Source organism: Suricata suricatta, chromosome 3 (assembly GCF_006229205.1).
Source record: "Suricata suricatta isolate VVHF042 chromosome 3, meerkat_22Aug2017_6uvM2_HiC, whole genome shotgun sequence".
Lineage (NCBI taxonomy): Eukaryota > Metazoa > Chordata > Mammalia > Carnivora > Herpestidae > Suricata > Suricata suricatta.
The window spans coordinates 104,088,123-104,102,800 of NC_043702.1; the positions used below are offsets into that span (position 1 = coordinate 104,088,123).

The 14,678-nt window shown below is 37.0% G+C and overlaps 1 long non-coding RNA gene across 1 annotated transcript; it reads right to left on the minus strand.

Moving 5' to 3' along the window:
- Positions 1–268: 268 nt before the first annotated feature.
- On the minus strand, positions 269–9,124 carry LOC115286567. Its single transcript, XR_003906138.1, has 4 exons — positions 9,033–9,124; positions 6,628–6,670; positions 5,481–5,745; positions 269–476 (listed from the first exon to the last, which is right to left on the minus strand). It is a non-coding gene; the product is annotated as an uncharacterized LOC115286567 (long non-coding RNA).
- Positions 9,125–14,678: the final 5,554 nt, after the last annotated feature.

A 14,678-nucleotide genomic window follows, 5' to 3' on the forward strand; every position in this document is an offset into this window, starting at 1 on the left:
TTCTGTGTCTCCCTGTGCCTCTGTTCCTCCCCTGCTCATGCTTTGTCTCTCTCTCCTTCAAAATATATAAACATAAAAAAAACTAAAGATATTGTGAAGAGCATATGAAACAACTATAATCAATTCATTCCTTCAACACATCATTATGGAACCCTTAATATGCCAGGCACGGTAGTGAACAAAGTCCCTGCCTTTGCTCTTTAATAAGGAAGAAAGACAATAAACAAACAAGCAAATATATTTTATTATATATTTATATAATGTCATGTTAGGCAACTTAAAATATTGATAGATTAGCAAAAAGTTAGAGTACAGTTTTAGATGTGGTAGTCAGTGACAAGATGACATATGAGCAGAGTCACAGGTGACCTCTACATGTATAAGAGATACTAGGATGAAGCCATTCTACACACATTCAAAGGCCTTGAGGTGTTAACTTGTTCGGTCTGTTGAAGACACTGGAGAGGGCAGTGCAGCTGAAAGGAGAACAAAATGAGATATCACCAAGGGTACATTATACATGGCCTTGCATAGATGCTTTGGAATTCTGTTTTAAGTGGGTTGGGAACTATTGGTATGTGTTGAACAAGGGCCAAACATGATCTGACTCACAGGTCTCTCTGGCTGTCGCAAAAAAGAAACCTGTGTATATGAGAAGCCAAGGGAAATGTGATTAGTTAGGAAGTTATTACCCTTAGGCTTGGTGAGAGATGACTGTTTTGTAAAAATGCTAAGTGATGGGAAATGGACAGTTCAAAGTATGTTGGAAGGTGGTCCTTACAGCATATGCTGATGGTGCTGGATGTGGGTTTTTTTACTTTTTTTAATGTTTGTTTTTTTTTCTTGAGAGAGAGAGATAGAATGTGAGCAGGGGAGACACAGAATCTGAAGCTGGCTCCTAACTCTGAGCTGTCAGCACAAAGCCTGATGTGGGGCTTGAACTCACAGACCATGAGATCATGATCTCAACTGAAAATGGACTCAGCCAACTGAACCACCCAGGTGCCCCTAGATCAATTTTCTTTCTTAAAATTTTTTTTTTACTTTTTTCTTCTTTCTTAATTTTTATTTATTTTTGAGAGAGAGGGGAGAGAAGGGCAGAGAGAGAGGGAGACACAGAATCTGAAGCAGGCTCCAGACTCTGAGCTGTCAGCATGGAGCCCAACATGGAGCTCAAACTCACTGACCATGAGATCATGAGATCTAAACAGAAGTCAGATGCTCAACTGACTAAGCCACCCAGGTACCCCTCCCTGGATGTGATTATTAATTAGGGACATGTTGGTAAATGTTTAACAAACAACTCTCTCAAAATGAGAAAGTCATTTGTGTTTCACTGGTGTACTGCCAACATGGTTGGGAGCAAGCTATGAATTTGATTTCTCTAAACAGAGTTGGAGAGTGATGTGCCCAGTCCACTGTCCTGAGTCCATGCCAATCAACTCAGCACACCACTTGTGGAAAGCAGCCTTGAAAATGGTCCTCAATGATATTCATGTGGTGATGTAACAATCTCCTCCACCTGAGGATGAACAAAATGCAGCAAAAGGGATTGATTTTAACTTAAAGATTAAATGCCCACAAGACTGAATTTCATCTTGTGTGTACACTCTTGTTTTCTCACTGACTCTCTTGACATACTCATTCTGCCCTCCATCTCTTGGTTCACTCATATTGGGGACAGCAAGCAGCTACATTGTAAAGGGTCCTATTGAGAAGCTCAAATGATGAAGAAGGATCTGAGGCCCCTAGTCTAATAACCCATAAGAAACAGAAGTCTGATACACCAGAAGTCTACTAGAATTGATCCATGAATTCAGCAAAGTCACAGGGTACAAAATCAACATACAGAAATCATTTGCATTTTTATACACCAATAATGAAGCAACAGAAAAAGTAATCAAGAAACTGATTCCATTCACAATTGCAAAAAAAAAAAAAACCCATAAAATACCTAGAAATAAACCTACCCAAAGATGTAAAAGATCTGTATGATAAAAAGTATAGAAAACTTATGAGGAAATTGAAGAAGACACAAAAAAATGGAAAAACATTCCATGCTCATGGATCAGAAGAATAAATATTGTTAAAATGTTAATACTACCCAAAGAAATCTACACATTCAATGCAATCCCAATCAAAATTATACCATCATTCTACTCAAAGCTAGGACAAGCAATCCTAAAATTTATATGGAACCACAAAAGACTCCGGATATTGAAGGAATATTGAAGAAGAAAACCAAAATAGGAGGCATCACAATCCCAGATGCTAGAGTCTACTACAAAGCTGTAGTCATCAAGGCAATATGGTATTGCCACAAAAACAGGCACACAGACCAATGGAATACAGTAGAGAACCCAGAATTGGACCCACAAATGTATAACCAATTAATCTTTGAAAAAGCAGGAAAGAGTATCCAATGGAAAAAAAGACAGCCTCTTTAACAGATGGTGCTCAGAGAACTCAACAGAAACATGCAAAAGAATGAAACTAAACCACTTTCTTATACCATGCACAAAGTTAAACCCAAAATGGATGAAGGACCTGAATGTGAGAAAGAAAACCATCAAAACCCTAGAGGAGCAAGCCGGAAACAACCTCCTTGATCTCAGCACCAGCAATTTCTTACTCGACACACCTCCAAAGGTAAGGGAATCAAGAGAAAAATTGAAGATACAAAGCTTCTGCAATGCAAAGGAAACAATAAACAAAACTAGTAGGCAACCAAAGGAATAGGAAAAGATAGTTGCAAATGACATTTCAGATAAAGGGCTAGTATCCAAAATCTATAAGGAACTCACCAAACTCCACACCTGAAAAACAAATAATCCAGTAAAGAAATGAGAAGACATGAACAGAAACTTCTCCAAAGAGGACATCCAGATGGTCAACAGACACATGAAACGATGCTTAATGTCACTCATTATCAGGGAAAGACAAATCAAAACCACACTAAGATACCACCGCACATGGGTCAGAGTGACTAACATGAAAAAATCGAGAGACTATAGATGCTGGCGAGGATGTGGAGAAATGAGCATCCTCCTGCACTGTTGGTGGGAATGTAAACTGGTGCAGCCACTCTGGAAAGCAGTGTGGAGGCTCCTTAAAAAACTATCAGTAGAACTCCCCTATGACCCAGCAATAGCACTGCTGGGGATCTACCCAAAGGATACAGAAGTGCTGATGCATAAGGGCACATGTACCCCTATGTTCATAGCAGCACTGTCAACAATAGCCAAATCATGGAAGGAGCCTAAATGTCCATCACTGATGAATGGCTCAAGAAGATGTGGTTTATGTATACAATGGAATACTACACGGCAATGAGAAAAAATGAAATCTGGCTATTTGTAACAACGTGGATGGAACTTGAGTGTGTTATGCTAAGTGAAATAAGTCAGGCAGAGAAGGACAGATACCATATGTTTTTGCCCATATGTGGAACAGGAGAAACTTAACAGAGGACCATGGCGGGATGGAAAGGAGAAAAATAGTTAAGGGTGGGAGGCAAACCATAAGAGACTCTTAAATACTGAGAACAAACAGGGTTAATGGGGGTTGGCAAGAGGGGGAAAGGGTGATAATCTTGGAAGATGATACTTGTTGGGATGAGCACTGGGTGTTATATGGAAACCAGTTTGACAATAAGCTATAAAAAAAAGACATGGAATTCTGAAAAAAAAAAAAAAACTATACAGGTGAGTCTGGAAGTGAACCACTCCAACCCGGTGGAGTCTGGGGCTGACTGCAGCCTTCAACAACAGCTCCTGTAGTGTCAAGAGAGACTGAGCCAGAGATCCCCAACTAAGTCATGCCATGACTCCTAACTCACAGAAATGGTACAATAATATGACTTTGAATTTAATCCACTACATGTGGGCAATTTGGAGGAATACATGAGTAATATACACTGTTGGTAAAAGAAAGAGAGAGGTTAGCTTTGATGCCTGAACATCTGGGTAAATATTGCTGCCATGTAGTGAGTGAGGGAACAGTAAGGGAAAAATCATGTTTGGGAATAAAAATAAAAGATTTGGTAAGGCCAGGACAATTGAAGGAACATTTTAACATTCTAGTGGAATGTCAGGTAGATAGTTATTTATATGGATCTGAGTTCAGGGAAGGCATTATGGATAAAAACACAAATTTGGGGGCCATCAGCTTGCCTTTCATTTCATGGAGCCATTTGTATCTTCTAGAAAGTTAAAGCAAGTTGCAGGCTGAGAGGAGAGAACATCGGATATAAAGCAGAGAAGAGAGAAGAAGTGGAAGTCTGGAACCTGTGAGTGTGAGTAAAGGAATTGTTTGAAGAAAGTGTCATCAACTGGGTCAAATATTGTCTCCAAGAGGAGTGGGATGAATATTTAGAATTTACCATTAGATTTGTCATTGTTGAATCCATTTGGGAAGCAGAACATCTGCGCTCAGGTAGTAGTGGTAGAAATAAAGGTCCATGAGAGAATGGGAGGTAACCATATGGAGGTGATAAACATCGATTATTTTTTCTAAGATAATGTTTCCATTATGATGTGCTCAGAGAAATGGAGCAGTGGTCATGGGGACAATATGTCCCTTTGAATGGGAAGAAAGAAAGAGCATGTAGGTATGAGTCAGGATAGAGATTTGGCTGTGAGGGGACCAAGAAGTTACTTCCTGAATGGCTTGATTTTTTTCAGTGAAACATGAAACAAGATCAGGAACTGGAAACTAGAAAGGGTGATGTGTGGTGGAAGTCTAAAGAGCTAGGGGTATGGAAATGAGCCGTTTCAGAAACTGGGACAGTGATAATGAGAAGAACTACATACTAGACTACATACTAGACACACTGCTGGACAATGCTGAGATCCCACTTGAGATTTCCCCATTAAACAATTCAGTGAGAGCAGTCAGCATTTATTTGGCTCATTTTCCCCCAGATACCACCAGCTGCCCTCATGAAGGTGCATAATGCTTTTCTAGATGAATACAAGAATGAGGAATCTTACGAGGGTGTAGAAGCAGTGGAGTATTCAGAAGTGCTGGCAGGGAGTACCCTACTTTCAGGGCTAGCAGAAAATGAGATGTCCCAGAGGCCATGGAGAGCCTCCTCTTTAAATGGAAGCAATATCCTTAGAGTCTGTTAGACTTCTGTTAGAGCAAGACAGTGAAGGAAGTACTCAGAGAAGAAGAGGCTGAAGAAAGGAGGGGTATGACTGATAGACTGAGCAGCACAGGTGGAGAATTTAGGGGAACTGGGAGAGAGGAAGACTGGACGCAGTGAGGAAGTGCACATCCCTATGCACATGGTGGACGCACATGGTTTTGTTGTGTGTCTGATGTAATGGAGATGTTGACATGAGAACATCAGTCTTGAAACGGTGTGTGTGTAGTGGGGGGTGGGGGGGGAGGGCTGCTGTGTGTGGAAGATCAGCTCTGATTTTACCTCCTGCCAAGGAATGTTTCTAGAGCTGGGAGGTGGGGAGGTGGGGTCCCACCTGAGGAACAGAGGGTTCTGCAGACCCCTCACACTTGCTGTGGGGTGACACCAAGGGCACTGTCTTTCAGCCCAGCTATCACAGCAAAATACATTTCCCAGAACGAAAATCAGCATGAAACATTTGTGCAGGAGCATGCATTAATCTTTGAAAGAATTCTGCTTAATCCCTGATTGGGGGGGGTGGGTTATGAAAGGACTCAGCCTGTCGTTTATTTTATCTTGGATGACGAAGGTCTCAGGCAGTGCCCTTCAGCGAAGTGTGTCTGTAAGACATGAAGAAGGCATGAAACACTCTCAGAATGCCTTTTCCCTACATTTGGTTCTTACTGAAGTAAAAACAACAACAACAACAACATTTTGGAAGTCTTATCAAGTTTCTATCAGCTCATTAATATTCTTTTAATCTTCCATTTTCGGCAGTTTAATTTAGTTGATGTTTCTAATTTACATAGAGACAACATTCTTAATTGATTTAATCCTGGCTTCTGTCTTTCTAGCAAGCTTATTGCTATTTATTGATTTTCATTAATATATGCAGACCTCAGATTTCAGCATCAAAATCCAAAAGTTCTCATTTTGAATTGTCTTTCCTTTTGAACTAGACTATAACACTTTTCTCTCTGCCCCTACCTGATTTTGTTAACGTTTTCATTCATTTGTTCAACACATTCATTGAGTATTAATTATGTCCTAGGCAATGTACCAGGTTTGTTTGTTGGGAGGAAATGATAATAAACACATCATATAAAATGATAAGGAAGCATATTTCTGATAAGATCTTAAAGTGAAAACAATCCTTTACAGGAAGAATAGGATGCAGAGATTTGCCAGAACAAGGAACCACACACAGAATTGCCAGTATGGGGGCTGGGAGATCACCAGGAAAATGGAATGGAGCACATGGGGAGGTTAGCAGGGTTCTGTGTATGTGCAACATCGGAGGCCATAAAGCGGAGTGCAGATATTACTCAATAGGGAGAGGAAGTAAATGGAAAAGGTTTTGACAGGCAACTAACACAATTCTCCTTATATGTGACAAAGAGTGCTCAGAATGGCAGCTTTGCTGTCAGTCATAGACCCGTGTGTTAGCACATGGACTACAGAGCCAGAAAGATCTGATTAGAAACCTCACCCCCAATGCTTACCTGTTACAATGTACTTAGGCTTTTTCATCTTTGGATATGTTATCTGTAGAGAGGGAATGATGATAATTTGTGGTGTTGCTTAAGCAATTGAAAGGGTTGTAAAGAACCCAGTGTAATGCTGGCCCAAGGTCGACACTCAAAATGTAAATTTTCTAGAAATTTCATAATTTATATTAGCCAATTCTAGCTTTGTAAGGATGTAACATAAATAATGAATGTAGAAGGCATTTTATTTCATTTAAGCAGGAGAGCAAAACAAATTTATACAATCATTTAACCACTGCCTCAGTCAAAATATAAAACAGCTCCATCTCACTAAGGAAATTGCCTCATGTCCCATTTGATTTATTCCCTTCTTTCCATGAGAGAAGAATTTTCTGGCAATCTCATCTTGGTCTCTCTCTATTGTTCTGCCTTTCCAAAATGTCATAAGAATGAAAGCAGGTCATATGCTCTAAGTCTGTTTGTTTACTCAATATCAATACCCATATCGGTGCACATATCTAGTTCACTTATTTTTGGCTGAGAATATTAATTGTATGCATATATCATAATTCCATCCACCAGTTGATGAGCATGTGAGTTGTTTTCATTTTGGAGCGTCTTTGAATAAAGTTTCTACAAATTTTGCATATAGGTCTTTGTGGAGACATGGGGTAAATTCTTAGGAGTGGAATTGTTGAGTTTCATACTCATGTTTAATTTTGTAATAAACTGTCAAAGAGCTTTCCAACGTTGTCTGTACATACCATTTGGTGTTCATACCAGCAGAGTCTGAGAATTCTAGTTGTTCTGCATACTCCCCAGCATTTGGCTTATTTTTTTAAATTATTTTGTAATGATATCTCATTGATCTTTTAAAGATATAAAACAATTCAGTGTAACCCTACCACATTTATTTGTTAACTTATGTCAAACCACCTAATGTATTCATCTTTCCATTCATTTTGACTTTCATTCACTCTGTAGATATATACTCAACACCCACTAAGAGTTTCTAAGAAGTCTATATTCTAATGATAATAAAATGGGACAACTGCTAGGAGGAGCCAAAGGCTTGATGAGGGTACAATAGTTGCACAGAAGAGATTTGCCTGATTTAGATTAAGTTAAATCTTAAAATGTGAAGGATATCTGTCTGTGATGTAGGAAGATGAAGACAATCCAGAAAGATGATGGATAGAAATGTCTGAAGGCATTAGCTTTTTTAAAGCTACATATAATTTATTTCAAAATTGAGTAGTACAGATATTGCTAACTGAGAACTTAGTCTTCTTTATCTAAAATGTGCAAGTCCAGAGTGGTTGAACATCTCCTAAAACTGGAAATTGTCTTTGCAGACTATCCTTCTGATATATATGATCTTTTTCATATTAAAAAGACTTTCCCCATTACAAAGTATATATTTTTTTTCAGTGGCGGTTGAAAGAGACTGGCATTATTCAAACTCGCATTTCTTTCCAAAATTTAATGTCTGAGGTGTATTATCTATAGTAAGAATGGAGTCCAAGATCCTCAAAGGCAGACTATCGCATGTTTTTGCTCTCAAATGACTAGTTTCCTAATCATGCCCTCTCAGACTTATTAAGTTCATTCCAGGTTGCCTTGACACTTTGACCCAATGCCCATCATTTCTCTGATGATATACAAACCTTGTGGCTGTGATCTATTTTAGATATGTAATTTATTATAAAGGTTGAATAATTTATACAAGGTTCTTTAATTATGCCCATAAGCCTTATCTCTGAAACACTAATATAGAAGAAACTCATCACTGTGGAAGGGGGAAAAGACTTTATTTAAAGTTAGAAGAAGATTGAATTAGTAGGCGCCTGAGTGACTCAGCTGGTTAAACACCTGACTGCAGCTCAGGTCATGATCTCATGGTTGGTGGGCTCAAGCCCTGCGTCAGGTTCTGTGCTGACAGCTCAGACCTTGCAGTCTGTTTCGAATTTTGTGCCTTCCTCTCTCTCTGCCCCACCCCCCACCTTGCTCACACTCTTTCTCTGTCTCAAAAATAAATAAACATTAAAAAATTTTAAGAAAGATTGAATTGGAACAGTGACCATAAATGTGATAGACAAAATTCAAATGAAATTAGATACAAAGAGAAATCAAAATTAATTCAATCTATTTATCTTATGGCATTTTGTATATACATTCCCAAGATATGCTAAATTTAGTTATATATTTCAATTCAACTTAATTCAATAACTCAATTTAATGAAACTTAAAAACACATTAATGGGGATAAAATGATAGCATAAAAGCATCTCCCTAAACTTCTCCCTAAAACCTGTGTAACCAAAATAAAACAAACGTAGAGGAAAAATCCCATAAACATTGATATTGTATCAGTCAGATTAGGCTGCAGTAACAAACAACTCCCAAATTCAGTAGCTTACCACACAAATATTTAAGTTTTCATTTTCATTAAATATTGGATGTAGTTTTGTGTAGCTCTGTTCCACATCATTTTTACTCTGCAATCCAGATCCATACCTGGAGACAACAGAGGGAAGAATCTAGAGAAAAAACTGGCATTTATAGAAGTGAGAAAAAAATTTTGTGTGGCTCTTAAAATATCTGCTCAAAAATGGTATTGAGACAGCTTCTAGGCTAATATTCTTTTTATTTTCACTCCACTGACTAAATCAAATAATAAACTCAATTGGAAAAAATAATAGCCCAAATAAGGTACTGGGACTACATCAGAATAAAATGCTTCTGCACAGTAAAGAAAATCCTCAACAAAATAAAAGGGAACTGCAGAATGGGAGAAGATATTTGTAAATGACATATCTGATAAAGGGTTAGTATATTAAATATATCAATAATTGATACAACTCGGGGCGCCTGGGTGGCTCAGTCGGTTAAGCCTCCGGCTTCGGCTCAGGTCAGATCTCACGTTCGTGGGTTCGAGCCCCGTGTCAGGCTCTGTGCTGACAGCCAGCTCAGAGCCTGGAGCCTGCTTCAGATTCTGTGTCTCCTTCTCTCTCTGCCCCTCCCCCTCTCATGCTCTGTCTCTCTCTGTATCAAAAATAAATAAAACATTAAAAAAAAAGTTTAAAAAAAATAAAAAAATAATTTATACAACTCAACACCCAGAAAACAAATAATCACATTAAAAATGGGCAGATGATGTGAACAGGAATTTTTCTAAAGAAGACATATGTCACCAACAGATACATAGTAAGATGTTTATAACCACTTATCATCAGAAAAATGAAAATCAAAACTACAGTGAGATGTCACCTCACACCTGTCAGAATGGCTAAAATCAAAAACACAGGAAATGACAAGTGTTGGTGAGTGTGTGGAGAAAAAGGAACTTTGTTGCACTGTAGATGGGAATGCAAACTGGTGCAGCTACCCTGGAAAACAGTATGGAGGTCCTGCAAAAAGTTAAAAGTAGAACTATCATTCAGTCCAGTAATCACACTACTGGGTATTTTCCCCCAAAATATGGAAACAATAATTCAAAGGGATACATTCACCCCTATGTTTATAGCAGCATTATTTACAATAGCCAAATTATAGAAGCAGCCCAAATGTTCATGGATAGATGAATGGATAAAGATATGGTGTGTGTGTGTATGTATATATATATATGAATGACACACACACACAAATATATATACACACTTGTATGTATATGCGTATACTTGTATATATGTATATATACAATGGTATATAAGGTATATATACAATGGAATTTTATTCAGTTATAAAAAAGAATGAAATCTTGCCACTTGCAACAACATGGATGGAGCTAAAATGTATCATGGTAAGCAAAATAAGTCAGTCAGAGAAAGATAAATCTCATATGATTTCACGAATAGATGGCATTTAAGAAACAAAACTAAGGAGCAAAGGAAAAAAAGAAAGTAAGAAACAGACTCTTAACTATAGAACATAAACTGAAGGTTAACAGAGAGAAGGTAGGTGGGGGGATGGGTGAACAGGTGATGGAGATTGAGAAGGGCACTAGCGCTGAGCACCAGGTGTTGTATGGAAGTGTTGAATCACTATATTGTACACCCAAAACTAATATTACACTGTGTGATAACTACACCTGAAACTAATATTACACTGTGTGATAACTATACTTAATTTTAAAAGTTTTTCAAAAGAAGAAAATAAAATATTCCAACAGCCATGGATGTGGACAATATGGACGTGTTTGAAAAAACAATGAATATATTGAATGAAAACTTATACACACACACATTTTCAAAAGTCAAAGAATGTTTTTTTAAATGTGGCAAAAATATATCCAATTTGAAAGAGTTTAAGAGTCTTTCAATTGGGTTATTTCAGTTGAAAAAAAATTCTGAGATCCTAAGAACTATGAAATATCAAGACAAGGTCATTCACTATTATAAAAAATCAAATGTAGAAAATTAAAAATGCCACTTATTGCCTTTAGTTTTGAGGGTCAGTTAAAGAAGAAAAATGGATTTTAGAGGTATTTAAATTGTTATTATTGAAACATAGCTAGATCTTTGACCAAGTGGCATTGTGTTTTCTGACTAGGATTCTTAACATGGGGATGAAATATATTGACTCTAAAGAGAAACATTTTCTAGTCTTTGGTGGACCAAAATCAAGAAGTGAGGGAAGAACATGAGAGACACGAAAATTGTTCCTTGCTTAGAGTCATTTTCCCCTCTGTCAACTGATGATAGTGCAAGGCCATTCTTCCATTTTTGCCCAACAGAAAACTGGTTGACAAGTGACCCTCCCAGTAAACAAGAGAAAACCATGGGAAAAGTTCCCTTGTGGACCAGCCCACAAACGCATGTCATTCTCCTTCTTCTAAATTAACAAGTTTAATAATATAATCCCAAATAATTCAGGATGTCACATTATATTCAAAATGGAGAAGTCTAAGTGCCCAGGAACATAGAAAGGGGGATCCAAAAAGAAACCAAACAATACTTTGAGACAAATGGTAGTTTTTTAGGTCTGGGCAGTAAAAATTTGAATAATCAAAACTAAAGTATGGATCTCATGAAGAAATTGTACAGTGCAAAAGCAAAAATAATAAACTTAGCATACAAGAGACATATGGAAAACTCTTGGAGACTAACTCCATAAATCAGAGTGAAATTTTACACAGGAACTGCTTTACATGGACATCAAAGAAGAGTGGCCTGGAGGATTAATGAGACAGGAGAGCAAATTGAGATGAATCTGAAATCAACTGACATTTAAAAAAGGAAAATAATTCCCGTGAAAAATTTACAACTACCTGAAAAATAGTAAGGGTGGAACTGACATGGCAGAAAGTTGAGTTTGAGACTTGGAAAAGGATGTACAGATGCTGAAACCCAATGAATGGAGACAGTGATGGTGATGAGGATATTGCTTGAACATATGCAAATCTAGTCACACACCTAAGGCATGAGCATAGACTCTTTGAACGGAGGAAAGATAGACTTAAAAAAACCCTATAGTCCAGGACCAGATATATACCTGGAAAAGGTTTTTCAGGTAACTTTCAAGGGAAGTTACCGTCTAGCAATATGTCATTTTATTAAGAAGAAAAACCCAAGAATTTAATCAAATATTTAAGAAATATACAAAGACTCTGCAATATGCCTCAACTATAAGCTTGTCCTTTCTAAGATTTTAAAAGAGATCAAAATCCTTTTTCTGTATTTGAAAAGGCCATATACTACCTTTGCCCTGTGAATAACTATCTACAGCTGATTGTGATTCAGAAGACACTCTATGCTCAACCTCAGGGAGATTTGGAGACCTGAACTTTGTAATGTAATTTAAGAAAGTGATATGCAACTGCAAGGTTTTTTCCTTAAGAGGATATATAATGGTAAGATAAATGCCTGTTATTAAAGATCATTTAGTAACTCTCTGTTTCTCATGTGCATTGAATGCAGTACTTTTATTTTTCCTATTATATGATTCATGAGATATTAATTGCAACACTATTAGTGAGAAGAGAATGTCAGCATTTACAGATTCCTAAGGAAAAAGTCACAAACCCCTGATGCTAGGTCCCCCCAATCTAAATTCTACCCTGAGTTCCAGGTTTCTACATCTATTTGTGTATTTAACAGTCTCCTACTTGAATATCCGATAAGCCCTGCAAACAGAATATGTCAGTGCTGAACAAATAATCTTTTCTCCTATAACTCCTATACCTACACTGTTAACACAGTTAATAACAACCCCATTTCTGTTTCTGATTCTTTCTCTTTCTCTCACACTTTAGAGTCAATGAACTAGAATTCTATCCTCTCTATATTCAATATAAATTCAGGGTTTTTGTTTTTTTTTACCATCTCCTCTATTATTATCATGATCAAATTACCATTATTTCTGATCCAGATGATTGCAAAATCCTCTTAGTTCTCTAGTTAATTATATTTGTTTTCTCTGTTCTTTGTTTGGTAGCAAGAGAGATCCTATAAAATATGTTAGCTCCTGTCATTCTTCTACTCAAAGCCACCTAATCACCTTTTATGCAAAATAAAAACCAAGGGGCTTATATGGTCTCTATTATTTCACATAACGTGTCCCCAGTTCCTACCACCACTCCACCAACATTGCCTTTTAGTCTCCCACACGCTTCTATGCTCCAGCCCACTGGCCTCCTTGGTGTCACTTGGCATGCCTGAAACTCTCCATGTGGATGTTCATGCTTGCTCTTCTTCTCCTTTGGAACACTCCACTCACCAATGCTGGTGACTGTCTCCATCTACTTGCTCAAAGGTAGATGTCTCAGCAGCAATGTCTCTAGTCACCATATTTAAGTAACTGCACTCCAACCTTCCCTGAGCTCCCTTGCTGCTTTATTTTTCTATAGTGTTCTCATAGGCACCTGCTCTCCTAACTCTTAAATTATTTATTTAATTTCTCTCATAAGACAAAGTATGAATGCTAGGAGAACAGATAGTTTCACCCATTTTTTGTTCAACTGCAGTCTCAAATCCTAAACCAATGCCTTGCACAGAGAGATGGATACTCAAAAAAAGTTGCATTGGATGAATAAATGAACCCTTCTAGGGAAACATTGCCAAGCTTTAGATCTGTAGGACCTCAAGAATAAACCTCATGTTCTTTTCTAAAAAACAAATAAACCATTCAATTTACGCTTGTCTTTCTCTTCCAATTTAGTCCACACAGACCAAAGAGGTCAAGATAAAAGAAAACGAATAACAGAAGAAAAAATAGTAGGGCATTAATTATGCTAAGACTAAAGAGATGATAAAACCTATTTAGAAATATGTAATATAAATGCCAAGTATGAGTTAATAATGTAGAGACATATTGTAAAAAATACTAATAAATGCTGAATATAATATTTTAGGTTACTCAAATGAAACACATAAAGTTAAAGGGTGGCAAAGTTAGTGAGTAAGTTTATGTTTCACAAATATTTCATCTCAGACAAAAGTAGAAATTGAGCACATAAAATATAAACATAGTATATAAATGAAGTATACACATAGACATACAATTATATTACCATGATTATTTGACCCCAAAAGTTAACCACTACCCAATTTTGCAAGCATTGTAGGATTTAAAATCAGAGGGCGGGAGTTGTGTATGCATGTGGCCGTGGGAGGGTTAGGGAGATGGTTGGTATGTGAAGAGAAGGAATTGAAGAAAGAGAAGAAATTGACCATAAGAAGCAAAGTAGGAAAATAAAAAAGAAAGATGCCATTTCAAATGAATAATAAATATCTACTATAAAACAAGAGAGGGGACACAATAAAATATTTCAGTTAATATCAAATATTAAAGGACTGAAGCTCTCCATTGAAGATAGTCACACTGGCTTAAAAATGATTTAAGTATATGTAGTTATTAAAAATGATAAATAAAAGATAAAAGTAGATGATAAATAAAGCCAGTGTGAACTCAATACTAATATTAAAACTATAGCTTAAAATATTCCACTGGAAAAGTAATAAAATACAAAGATAGAAAACAATTAATGAAAAGTTATAACAATCGGAAATCTTAATACATCAAATAACAGGAGTCTCGCTACATGAATGAAAGGAAACTTTGAGGGG